Raw genomic sequence first — 15220 nt, forward strand, 5'->3', positions numbered from 1 at the left:
CCTATTATTAAGTTTATTTAGTTCGTAGTTATGAACCATATGCCTTAACGGTCACTTACACTATGTAAGTGGATAACACAGTATCACTGAACTAGTACACATTTTTGTTTAGGAGCTAGCTGAAGCACGCCTCCGTGTGCTAGATATTTTCGCTGTATTGAACCCCCATTGGTGGCCTTCGGTTGTTTCCCGCTCCTTGGTCGTGTTGTTTCCTCTTTAACACATTCCCCATTTCCATACTCAATTATATTTCATTTCACCTTCAGAAATATTATGTATATGTGTATATATGTATGTATGTTGCCCTGTTATTTCACGCCTTTTTTGTTTGTGAATGAATACATCTTAAAATGCATCCGGACCTGAATTTATCACTGTAAAAAGTGAATATAAAAAGTATATTTGAAAGACATCTAGAATCAGTGATACTTTATGACTTCAGTTGTCCTATTATAAAGTTTATTTATTGCGTAGTTACAAACCATATGCCTAAGCGGTCACGTACACTATGTAAGTGAATAACACAGTATCACTGAACTAGTAAACATTTTTTGTTTAGAAGCAAGCTGATGCACGCCTCCGTGTGCTAGATTTTCTCGCTGTATTAAACTCCCATTGGTGGCCTTCGGTTGTTTTCCGCTCCTTAGTCGGATTGTTTTCTCTTTGACACTTTCACCATTTCCATACTCAATTATATTTCATTTCACCTTCAGAAATATTATGTATATGTGTATATATGTATGTATGTTGCCCTGTTATTTCAAGCCTTTTTTTTATTTGTTAATGAATACATCTTAAAATGCATTCGGACTTGAATTTATCAATGTTAAAAGTGGATAAAAATTAAATTTAAAAGACATCTACAATCAGTGATACTTGATGACTTCAGTTTTTATATCATAAAGTTTATTTAGTTCGTAGTTACAAGCCATATGCCTTAGCGTTCACGTACACTTTTTAAGTGGATAACACATGCCTTGTTTTATAACGTTGACTTTCTTAACAAAGGTTAACTCTTAACTTTATTGTTAAAATTGTTTATATGTTTTAATTCAGCCGTGTTTGAATGTCAGTTTGAACTGATGGATCCGAACTATTGTCACATTTTACCAATATGTCGGTTTGTGTTGCTCACTCAAATTTGTCGATTTCCCCGTTGGTTGATAACGGTTGAATTGAATATTTTGAATTTGCTTGGACTTTCTTAAATACATTTTTTCTAGAAAGGACTTAATAAGGCCAGCTTTCCTAGTGGTCAATTGTGGTGTGCCTTCAATTCTTATCTTTTTAACAGTGACAATAGTTACTAAACGGACAATACAAATTCATCAGTTGAAGAATCACCAACAAAACTGCGAAAACGATTCAAACATATGCCATTCCATTATCATTGACACCTATCGACTACATTTTATATTATAGACATACGTTAATAAGGATGAAAGTTAAAAAGTTGTTGAACTTACCTTTGCGACTGTTTTTTTTTAAAGAAAATTAAAAAAAAAAGTTTTTCAATTGATTGAAATAAGTAAAAAGAAACAGCAGAAATAACAGTACGGACACCATATTTGTCTTTCACAATTGTACTTTACCCTTAATACTCCTTTTATGTTATGTCAATTCTGTAAAATATGCATTTTGAAAACAGCAAGACAATGTTATAATGAAGATGTAGAAATAAAGTTAATTTAAAAACGGGAAAGTTCACGAAAAACTGGCATACCCAAATTCTCGACCCAATTAACCATCGGAAAGACTGAAAAGAACAACTGGTTTTATTATATATTTAACAAAAGAACGGTATAAACTATGAAGAGATTCTGTCAATGTTTGTGTATATTCCTTTTCTACAGTAATTGGACAGTATCTGCAATAGTCGCGTTTTGGGTTGAAAAGTTTAAGGACGCGTACTAGCGGTAATGTTAAAAGGCATCAATGAAAAAATATCCTTCATTTTTTATCTGAATTCTAATCAACGTAATAGATAGTGAATACCTATTTTTTTCGACATCTGTTTGATAAATTGAAAAATGATTTCAAAAACGGAGTTTCACATTATAAATAAAAGAGGGACGAAAGATACCAGAGGGACAGTCAAACTCATAGATCGAAAATAAACTGACAACGCCATGGCTAAAAATAAAATGACAAACAGATAAACCAGACTACAGAAAACACAGCATAGAAAACTAAATACTAAGCAACACGAACCCCACAAAAAACTGGGGGTGATCTCAGGTGCTCCGTAAGGGTAAGCAGATCCTGCTCCACATGAGGCACCCGTCTTAGATAAAAATAAAAATAACATAATGTACTCAATTTAAATGGACAGATGAAATAAAACATTTAACTACAAAGTATACAAAAAAATATTTTATTTTCAATTAATCACCGGCATATAAGGGCTGATATTCTTATTTTATCAGCATAATTAGCAATATAAAAAATACATAAGACATAAATAATGATTAAAAAAATTAACTACAAAAGGGAAGTATTAAAGACACCATTTCTATATATAATTCAAACTGTGTCAAGACTTAACTGGGTTATAAATTTTGAAAGGAAATATTTGTCAATTGAAGATAACGAATCCTTTGAACAGTACAAAACAGTACAAAATATCATTCTGCGTGTTTGAACTAACTTTAAAATACGTTTCCGCATTATAATCTGTCTTTCATTTATTTTTGAAAAACCAAATGAGTTTTAAAATAGAAACGTTAGTGTGTTGCGTATTTCTAAATATTGCACTAACAGAAATATTCCAAAACATTATGAGTTTTTCTTCCTGAGGAATAAGTTTCTATGAAAATATATGTTACAAAATTTGCAATAGCTCATAATATTTGTGGTATAGAGTTATAAATATCCAAGCTTCAGAATCGTTAATGTTTTTGGTACAGATATACAAATGTTTAAGCTTGGGAACTATTAATATTTTGGTACAGTAAATTAAATATTAAAGCTTGAGAATCGGTAATTGTCTGGTACAATGATATTACTCTTCAAGCTTAAAAATCGGTATTATATAGTGGTATAAATATTTAAGCTTGAGAATCGGTTATTTTCACTTCCATGTCCTCTGGTGTTGAGGGCATTTGTGTATTGGATTTAGTGCCAGGAGATTTTCCTCTGGATTTTCCTGGAGAGGTTTTACGTAAACTATATCCTTTTCTTATATCTGTCAGTAATCTGTCAATTATGCAGCCGTCATCATCCTTTGGTAGAGGTTCATGCTTAGCTAAAATTAAAAATAACACTGACAATGTTTTCTCAATTGTATTTAATACTCTCTTTTCCCTAATAACGTATATTTTGCCCCAAAAAATGTTTAAATTGGTATGATATTGTTACAAAAAAAACGTTCGGTTTTGATAGCTAAGATATTTCAGCATAAAAATATACAATCAGACTATGTGGAGTGATTGCTAATAATACAGCTCTCCACAATAGACCAAATAACTCAGACATTGATATATATAGGTTTCAACAATCAGTTAAAACCCATCCCTCATAGTCAGTTATTAAAGGCCCCGAAATGACAAATTTAAAATCACTCATATGAGAAAATAACGGCCTGATTTATGATTAAAATAACAAACAAAAATATAATATGATGTACAGCAAAAAAACTACATCCACTGATTTACAGACTCCTGACTTTAGACAGGTACAAACGAAATGTGGCGTGGTTTAACTAGTTAGATTGCGCCAAACCCTCCCCCTCCCCTATCATTGGACAATGGTGCAACAGCACAACAAAAGAACACACTATGCAAAATAATAAACAAAAACAAATTTGATAAACAATTTTAACTTTTTTGGATTCGAGCTTCACTGATGAGTCTTTTGTAGACGAAACGCGCGTCAGGCGTATACACAAAATTTAGTCCTGGTATCTATGATGAGTTTATTTATAAACAGAAACATACAACACCCACCACTTAGTAACAGGCTCCTGAGTTGGGACATGCAAATATTATGTGACTGTCATACAAGTGAGAAGTTAAGGTAGCTTTGAAACCAATTTATCTACCATTTTCTACATAAGGAAATATCCGTTCTAGTCTATAATATGACATTTGTTTTCCGTTCAGTTGATGTGTTTGAGCTTTTGATATTGCCATTGCATAAAGGATTGCATATCAAATTGATGAGTCAATAAGATGGATTGAACAAACTGATATTTACCATGTTTATGCTTTTCAACCATTTCAGCTTGTTGTTTTCTTCTTCGCTCTGCCTTTTCTTCCTGAATGCGTCGTTGCTCATTTTCCTATATATATGAAATACTTATTATTACAAAAGTGTTACACATAAAACATTTTTTTTTATGAACAGAGGAAGTTTGATACTTTGGCGTTGAATGAATAACATTGATAAATATTCTGATGGTAAATATATTATTTTGATCGGAATTATTCGCTGAGTTTTCCTAAAATAAATCTACACATTGGGATTTCTCACAAATTATGACGATGATTACCCATCAATGGATATTTTTGAAGTAACAATATCATTCTAGCTATTAAACCACGTTTAATCCACCATTTTTTAAATAAGAAAATGCCTATACCAAGTCAGGAATACGACAGTTGTTATCCATTTTTTGAGTTTTCGATTTTACAATTTGAATAAGGACTTTTCATTTGAATTTTCCTCGGAGTTCTTTATTTTTGCGATTTTACTATATACTGTCAATATAAATTTGAAGTATGATATACAATACATAACAGTGTTATACCTTTTTTCAATATTTCATTGTGGAACTTTTACCAGGACATTTACGTTATTTAAATTTACGCACAAAGTTAGTGTTTAACAGATATTTCAATAGTGATATTCTGCAAACCCATCAAACGACCTTCATTTTATTGATGTTTTGACCTTCATATTAAATAGGATTCATTATATTCTACCGGGAAATCATTGCATCGAGATTGGCAAAAACTAGACACAAGGAGGTTCTAATCATTTGACAGGGTTCATACACTCTCTCTGGCAAACTAACAACAATGTGACAAAATTTAGAGTATAGGTCAAAGTTAAATATGGGCTGTTGTCAATTCTGTATTTATCTTCACGGGATACACACAGAGTAAAAAATATGATCATAAACATTGAGCAAAACCATCACGATTTTACATTTTTAAAGAATTTCGAAAAAAATTACCAAATTATTTTGTTATATAAAAATACTTAATGAATAACAGACAATGCCAAAAATGCCTGCCAGATAGCACAACTAAAATTAAAACAAAATTAAAAACATCAATCAAAACATTATTCATGTCCTTTCCAATGCACCGTTAGATGTTCCAGATTTGACACTTTTTGAAATTTCGGGTTTTCAATTCTGATCATCTTTGGATTCAAATTTGTATACAACTGTTCTTATTCGAGAGTGAAAATAACGAGGCTTGAGTAAGTAGAAACAAAATGCGCCTCTGCCTTACAAAAATCAAGCATGGTATTTTTTATGATTTTTTTATTCAATTACAAAGCTCGATATGAATCCAATGATTGTTATCGTTTAGTCTTTGATGGTATCGATAACACAGTGCATCTTTGTTTACAGGAACTATGAGCGTCACTGATGAGTCTTTTGTAGACGATACGCGCGTCTGGCGTACTTAATTATAATCCTGGTACCTTTGATAACTACTATTACTGGTGATGTCATTTATTGTTAATGTACTGCATGAAATGTTAGAATCATTCTAAACAGCAAGATTCAGTTTCATAACTATTTGGTCTTCAGACTGCCTTGATTCGATCGCAACTTATTCGTGTAGACGCCACACGTGTGTGGGGTACACTATTCGAGTGTTTTCCATTTCAACGATAAATGTTATAAAGTTTGCAAAATATGACATTTTACGGTTAAGTTCATGTTAATATTTTCCTTAAAATTTTCAAATATATCGACAAAAAAAACAACAACTTGATAACAGAAGTTTGTTCTTAGACTATTTATAAAACATTATATACTTAATAATAATATGAGGTATCCACAACATAAGTAAACTTAAAGCAAACGAACATAAAAAGCAAAGAAATTGCGCTTTCATTGCTGTTCTTTATCTCAGTCACGTTGAGGCCTTAAACATGAGTTGAAAAAAAACTCACTTCAAATTTATCACCGTCTTTCTTTTTACTTCATTCAGAATTTTTTTAGTATAAAACAACATAAACAAGAGGCTGTCACAACGACAGCAAACCGGATTTATTAACATTTATTTGTGTCCTGGTAATATCACAAGAACCATAACTGATGAACAGTGAAAGTGAAAATCGTCAATATCAAATTTGACCTCCATTTTGTCATCAGTATCAACATATTAAAATTTGAAAGAGCTTAGGTCGAATGGTTCATGAGTAAATGCAACAACATGAATGGAAACACCATTTTTTTTTATCTTTCAAGAACCATAGCTCCTGAACGGTAAAAGTCAAAATCGACATTATTGAACTTGACCTCCATTTTGTCATCAGTAACAACATATTAAAATTTGAAAAGCTTTGGTTGAACAGTTCACGAGTAAATGCACGGACACGACTGGAAACGCCATTTTTCAATCTTTCAAGAACCATAACTCCTGAACGGTAAAAGTCAAAATCGTCATTCTTGAACTTGACCTCCATTTTGTCATCAGTAACAACATATTAAAATTTGGGAAGCTTTGGTTGAACAGTTCATGAGTAAATGCACGGACACGACTGGAAACGCCATTTTTCAATCTTTCAAGAACCATAACTCCTGAACGGTAAAAGTCAAAATCGTCATTCTTTAACTAGACCTTCATTTTGTTGTCAGTAACAACATATTAAAATTTTAAAAGCTTGGGGTGAACGGTTCATGAGTAAATGCACGGACAACATTTGGTTGCCGCCCGCCCGACCGACCGCCCGACCGACCGCCCGCCGTACATCCCCAAATCAATAACCGACATTTTTGTCACAAAAATCCGGTTAAAAATAAACTGGGAAAATATCTCTAAATTAAACACCAAACATTATATACGCATGTATAAACCAACTAAATAAGAGAAAAGTCAATGCAACAACAATCCTACGATACAAATAAATACATGTATTTTAATCTTTGAAACACCTTATTTGAAGTAGCTTGATAATATTAAAATTTAATGATCTAATAATTAAATTGATTTATTGCATTAAAATTACACTAAGTTGTTTATTGTGTTTTAAATGTACGCCAGTCCATTATTTACGTTTTGCCATTTAAATAATTACAACCATATATTTAAACATACGAAAGACTATGCTTTGAAGCGCCTCGTGGACTTTGGTCATATAAAAACACGTGCTCCCGCTAAATTTTCATTCCACGAGTATTTATCAACAAGATTGCACAAGGATATTAGAACCAGAGCGTTAATAAGATAAGTTGATTTAGTTTATTCATTATACTTTAAATACGTTTCCTTTTATGCATTTAAATTCGATTTGATAATTTAGTTTACATTTAAAGAGCAAACTTTTAACCTGTAACGATAAGTAAAACAGGTAACTTTAAATTTAACACGTGTTTGCATATGGGGTCGTTATTTTGTTTCCCTTTACGTTGACTATTAAATACATGAATTGTTTTATGTCAATTCTATATTACATTTATATGTATGCTTATTTATTACCGTTTCATTTCATTGACTTCTGGGTTTTGCATTTGATTCACAGTTCTTAAACATGGTATTTTTATCGGTAAGTTTTTGTTTCTATTATACCATTGTAGCATTGAATATTCTCATTTAATTAGCTATGAAATGCATTTGTAGGCTTGCTTACGATTATACGCTTAGTTAATTTAATTCGCGTACCTTAACTACCTGTATTGATTTAAATTGACACTTACATTATACCGGTTATTCAAGTTACGGAACGCCCGATTATTACAAATGTAACGGCATTTATTTAATTATAAAATCAACTGCTGTTCAGTTTGCTCGATGTTATTGTACATACAAGTACATGTATATAGTCGTCTTTAAATTTGATATTATAAATTAACACTTATAGCATACCTGTTATCAAGTTATGGAACGCCCAATTATTACAAATATATTACATTTACAACTGCTGCCCTAATTACTACGGGTTATTATACACTTTTAGCTGTCTTAAGATGCGTATTTATATACATATTTATATTTGTATATATATTTCAAGTACGGAACAGTTGTTAAATTAACGATTTTATCTATAGGCAGCCGAAGCAACAATGTAATCTGTTTTATAAATTAGAACTTCTTTATATATTCATAAACATTATACTGATATTGATTTCATTTATAAAATGCCTAGGAGAAGGAATGAATATCGTCAGAGATTACGGCCCAGGGTTAACGACGTTCAACAACCTGCTCCTCAGGAAGAACCTGCACCTGAAGAGGAACCCGTCCCTGAAGTTGTACAAGTGGTCAACAGAGGTAGACATGGCAATAGAAGGCGTGCTGCGCCAGAGCATCAGCAACCAGATCAACCTGTTGAGAATATTAATCAGCCTCCACCACAGAAACAGCTGCAAACTACGGCAGTTCAGGCTGGACCGGGTAATACTTTAATTAATACTGGTCCCTTGTTAATGCCATGTGCTAATGAGGTTGATATAATTGTATCTCAACAATTCAAAGAAAAAATTTGGAATTTTGAATTTGTTGATTTTGGTAATCTACTAAAACAAAATAGTCAATATTATAGCAATATGGATCAGAAACAAAGTGTTACTGTTGAAAATGGAATGCTTGTCATTTCCAATAAACCTTCAAAGGTCAATACTATAAATAACATTGAGTTATGGACTGAAGCTTTTGCAAATTTTTCTAAAATACTACTTCAAAAGCATGCTAGCTTAGCACAAGACTTGTTTACGTACATGTCAATCATAAGAGATGCTATATCAGATGCTCCTTTTGACAGAGTTTACCAGTAGGATAGACAATTTAGATTACGTCTATCACTAAATCACTCCAAGTCTTGGTCTGAGATTGACGGCTTTCTTTGGTTGAAATCCATTGCAAAGGGATCGCAAGGCACACCTAATCCTGTAGTCTATCAGGCTAACTTACAAAAACCTGGTTATGATTTTAACTTTAAAGGATTTTGTCAGAAATCTCCGTGTTTTTATAGACATAACTGTATGAAATGTTCATTACAACATCCAGCCTTATCATGTGTTAGATTTGACAGGTTACAAGGTAACCAAGGTTTTGGATCATTGAGGCCACCAATGTTTAACCAAAATAGACCTCAAATGTCTAACCAGTTTCGACAAAACAGGCCTTCTTTTGTTCAACAAAATAGATATAGGCCACCATTTAACACAAGGTATTCAGTACCTAGATTTAATCAAATGAATTGAAATTAACCTGTCTTTCAGATTTGTCAAAGGATAGATATGATATTTGGAAGATGGGATATTCACCTATTAATATTAAACAATTAGTTATTTTTAAGAGATTATCCTAATCAACAGGACAAACAAATTTTGTTTAATGGATTTAAATTTGGATTTAGTTTGAATTATCATGGACCAAGAATTCCATTTGAATCAAAAAATTTAAAATCTGTTTTGTCAAATCCTATTGGAGCTAGACTTAAGATTGAATCTGAAATATCATTAGGAAGAATAGCAGGTCCTTTTTGTAAACGACCAATATCTAATCTTAGATGTTCTCCTATTAAAAAAACTGGGGGACTTCGTCTAATTACATATTTATCATATCCGCCTTTGAGCAGTGTTAACGATTTCATTGATGAAAAGTTTACCTCGGTTAAATATTCTTCATTTGATAATGCTGTAAATATGGTTAAGAAACTTGGAATAGGTGCTAAATTAGCAAAAATGGACATTAAGTCGGCATTTAGATTACTTCCAGTTTATCCAGGAGATTTTGACTTGCTTGGTTTTAAAATTGAAGATGAATACTACATAGACAAGGCAATGGCAATGGGCTGTTCAATTTCATGTGCTATTTTTGAAAAGTTTTCAACCTTTTTGCATTGGGTTTTAAAAAGCAAGTCTGGTTCAAAAAATATAGACCACTATTTGGATGATTTTTTATTTGGTGGCAAATCAGATTCTGATGAATTTGAACAACTGATGTTTCAGTATGATCAAATTTGCAAAAGTTTAGGAGTCCCACTTGCAAATGAAAAAACTGAAGGTCCAACTACACTGATTGAATATCCGGGTCTTACAATTGATATGGTTAATATGGTTGTTAAAATTCCACATAAAAAGGTAGAAGAACTTTTAAACAGAATTATTAAGTTGTTAGCCATGAAAAAAGTAACGTTAAAAGAATTGCAGTCAATATGTGGTTCTTTTTCTACATTAGAAAATGCCTGTACCAAGTCAGGAATATGACAGTTGTTATCCATTCGTTTGATGTGTTTGGACTTTTGATTTTGCCTTTTGATTTTGGATTTTCCTTTTGAATTTTCCTCGGAGTTCGGTATTTTTGTGTTTTTACTTTTCATTAGCTTTCTGCACAAAGGCTCTACCTGCTGGAAGAGCGTTTAGTTGTCGTTTGTATTCAACCATGGGCAAAGTTTCAAAACCGTTTCAATTTATTAGGGTGACATCAGGCATGAAAAATGATTTATTAATGTGGAAATTATTTTTAGAACAGTTTAATGGGAATTCGTAAATAAATGATATAGGTTGGATATCAAATTTTGATCTTGAACTATACACAGATAGTGCTGGTGGATTAGGTAAAGGGTGTGCAGCTTATCTTAATGGTAAATGGACTTTTCTCGAGTGGCCTAACGAATGGAATAGTTCAGAAATATTTAAAGATATTACATACCTTGAAATCATTCCAATAGCACTTGCAATATTTTTGTGGTTTGATCAATTTTACAAGAAAAACATACTTTTTCACATTGATAATCTGGCAGTAGTGAATATTTTAAACAAAAAGTCAAGCAAATCTGAACGAGTTATGTCCATTTTGAGATTAATTGTTTACTGTTCACTTATTGGTAATTTTCAGTTTAAAGCTGTTCACATTTTGTCAAAGGACAATGCAATTGCTGATGCATTATCTCGTGCAAATTTTCAGAAATTTCGACGTCTAGCACCACTAGCCAACGATCATCCACATCCAATACCAGTGGAGTTCTGGAACCTTTTAAAGACGAAGTGAATAAACTTTTACAGCACTCTGTTTCTTCAAATACAACGAATGTATATGCAAATGCTATCTGTTCATTTAATAAATTTCGGACCAGTTTCCAAATAGAGGAAAGTTGGCCACCGCCTGTTGATCACATAATTAACTACGTATATCTTTCAAAAAATGGTTATTCCTACACCACTGCAAAAACATATCTATCAGGAATTAATCATAAGTTGAAAATTAATAATTATTATAGCAAATCATTCATTTTGGAAAAAATGTTAAAAGGTATGCAGCGTTTGGTTAAAAGAGTTGATTCAAGAAAACCTATTACTGTTGATGTATTGAAACGGATTATATTAATTCTTCATCATGTTTGTAAGTCAAATTATGAGACAACTATTTAGGGCAGCATTTGCTTTAGCCTTTTTTGGATTTATGAGAATTGGAGAAATCACATATGTTAACAAAAATGCTGATAATCATGTTTTAAAAATATCTGATATTAAATTTAATGATATTGATTCTGAAATTTTTGTTACAATAATGTCTTCAAAGACAGATCAAATTGGTTGTTCAACAACTTTAATATTGTCTTCAAATGTTAATGATAACGAGCTGTGTGTTGTCAAAATATTAAAAGATTACTTACAGTTACGTCCAGATTCTCAAGGTCAACTTTTTTGTCATCTTAATCATAATAAATTGACTTGTTTTCAGTTTTTAGCTGTTTTAAGGTCTGCTTTAAATTTTATTAGTTTGAATCCTGAGGATTTTAATACGCATTCATTCCGGATAGGGGCTGCAACAACTGCAGCCTTGGAAGGCAAAACTGATGAAGAAATACAAACCCTGGGGAGATGGAATTCTAATTCTTTTAAATCATATATAAGGCTAAGTCGTTTGGTAAATTAAATAATTTTAATTGTTTTCAGGGAATTTTGTGGTTTGGATTATTGGATCCTCCTTGGTTGCCAAAGCCTCATCACATAGTCAAATAAGACCTTTGGGAAATGATTTGGGGTTGCATAAGTTAGGCTACAAGTTGATGTGGGCAGGAATGTCCGGTATGTCAGTATATAACGTTGTACCAATAGTACAGAATTTGATACATTGTTGCGGTTTACCAGATGCTGTTTTGCTTCACTGTGGTGGCAATGATATTGGACTTGTTAACTGTGGAAAACTTTTGTTTGACATTAAATTTATGTTAGATATAGTTGTACGTATGGTGAATGGTGGTAAAATTATGTTTTCAAGCATTTTACCACGGTTGAAATGGAGATATTCCAAAGATGTTAAAGCAATGGATGCAACCAGGAAACGCATAAATAAGGGGGTTAAATCTCACTTAAATGAAACTGGGGGTTACACTATAACTCATTCTGATTTTGAAGACAAACACCAATCTTTATTTAGTGATGATGGTGTCCATTTGTCGTTTATTGGCAATGATATCTTTTTGAATTCATTTCAAACTGCTTTAGAACAATTTTAATATGTACCAAATAATTCTGTTTATCCGATGCATGAATGATGTTGTTTGTTTATTTTGTTGTATGTTGAAAAGAATAACAACTAGTTGATTAATTCATTAAATTTATGCTGCTTTAATTGTTATTGCGGATTAGCATTTGATTGAGAGTTCACTAAAATGCCAATTTTGGCAGTGATTTATTCAAATATCGTTCAATAAGCTGTTATGGATCTGCCCAGCAGCTAGAAATTATTATGCATTTACTGTTACTTTCCCTTCAGTGACCAATTGTCATCAAGTTTTAACTTGCTGGCCAGTTTGTTGATGTTGGTTGTTTGTTGGTTTATATTGTTGAATATTGTTGAATAAATGCCATGACAAATAATCAACCAAATTTCAAATTTCAATTGTTTGTTTGTTGTTTATATTTTTCTTGCGAAAGAATGAAACAAAACAAGTTTTTTATTCATTGCGCACATTGAATATGCAATAATAAAATTTAATGATCTAATAATTAAATTGATTTATTGCATTAAAATTAAATTAAGTTGTTTATTGTGTTTTAAATGTACGCCAGTCCATTATTTACGTTTTGCCATTTAAATAATTACAACCATATATTTAATATACGAAAGACTATGCTTTGAAGCGCCTCGTGGACTTTGGTCATATAAAAACACGTGCTCCCGCTAAATTTTAATTCCACGAGTATTTATCAACAAGATTGCACAACCCACCCTCCCTCCCTTTAATAAACAAAATTGCTGCTGTTTTTAGTTTATTTTTCAGATTACATGGTGAACAGGTCCAAATGTGTTGAATGTTCCTATTAGATTGTCATGTATCATCAAAAGTGTCAGACGTTTCAATATTCATCGGAAGATCCAATGAAACCTGAATATTCAAGGAATTTGCAGGAATAATAAAAAAAAAAAAAAAAAAAAGTGTCTATCGTCATGGCATTCCGTTCAATATGGAAAGTGCGTTGGATGTCATCATCAACATGATGCAACTGGCAGTGATTTATTCAAATATCGTTCATTAAGCTGTTATGGATCTGCCCAGCAGCTAGAAATTATTATGCATTTACTGTTGGTTTCCCTTCAGTGACCAATTGTCATCAAGTTTTAACTTGTTGGCCAGTTTGTTGATGTTGGTTGTTTGTTGGTTTATATTGTTGAATATTGTTGAATAAATGCCATGACAAATAATCAGCCAAATTTCAAATTTCAATTGTTTGTTTGTTGTTTATATTTTTCTGGCGAAAGAATGAAACAAAACAATTCTGCAGTTGTATATTCATTGCGCACATTGAATATGCAATAAACAATGTTATGTACCTGTACAAATGTTTTAAGTTGATTTTTAACGTCATCTGGAGCACCTTTTAGATTTTTGTGCAGTTTGTGTACACTGTCCTTTAACTGCTTTAGCTGTGTGGTTAGATTATCTTTCGAACATCTTAAAAAAATAATAAAAATATAAAACTTTGATTAAATATTATTTCGAGCTTATATGCTGTTTATTTCAGGTTTACGTGATGTGCTTTTCTTTGTTTTGTTTTCGTTTAGATAAAAATGATTCATATATGTATAACTGCAATTCTAATATAAATTCATAAAGAATACAAATTATAAAAAAAATATGAGTATTAGGATATTTTCGAATTGCAGATTTTTTTCTCTTTAATTGACATTTTCTATAGATTCCTACTTTCAATTCATACAATGTGTCACAATAAATATTCTGTTTTTGGTTTGCAGTAAAGTGTTAAATTGAAATAAGGGAAACAATTATGTTTGTTACTAAGAACTATTCGGAATTTGTTAATTGAACTTAGATTTCACTAACGTGTAATAACCGATGGAAGTATCTCATTTCAGTTTCGAACTGACATCATGAATTGTAAACGAAGCAAGTAAACTTGCAACTTTAACCCTTCTGTCCTTGAAGTAGTATCAAAAGTCATGCCAAAGGTTATGGTTATAACATTAATGTGAAATCGTGGTATAATGATGTGTTTTAAAACATTATTTGGCTCATAAAAAGTGGTTCAAGTGAAATTATTGCCTACTCTGTTGTTTTTTTGTTGTGCGTAGGATGTGTATATATTAGTTTTTAAATAGGTTTTTATTATATGAAGAGGCTTGTGAACTAAGTAAAATAGTTTTATTCGAACACATTTAGGGGCATATCATATGTTTGGAAATTTTGAGTGGTTGTCACCGTCCCTGAATCAATATGTTGCTTGTGCAGACCAACTTTTACAAGATCTAGATCTGCTTAAGTATTCTACTTTTACTCACCGCTTACCTGCACTCAGAACGAGCCCCGCGAAATAGGTGTTTTAAGTACAACAATAATGTTAGTTTCGTCTCTTGGTCTTTATGAGTAATATAGTATGACCGTTGTCAAAATATGTATTGAAAATCAAAAACGGAAAGTCTGACTGACTCAGTGGTTGATCGTATTCATAAAGGACACTTTGTCCAGCTTAGTTGCAGTTCAAAATCTTCTGAGTTGTAAAGTTGCACGATTCTGATTTTTTTTATAAATCTGTGTTTCTTTTGAACTTCTGCAAGTGTTATACAGT

This window comes from Mytilus galloprovincialis, chromosome 8 (assembly GCF_965363235.1).
Source record: "Mytilus galloprovincialis chromosome 8, xbMytGall1.hap1.1, whole genome shotgun sequence".
NCBI classification, from domain to species: domain Eukaryota; kingdom Metazoa; phylum Mollusca; class Bivalvia; order Mytilida; family Mytilidae; genus Mytilus; species Mytilus galloprovincialis.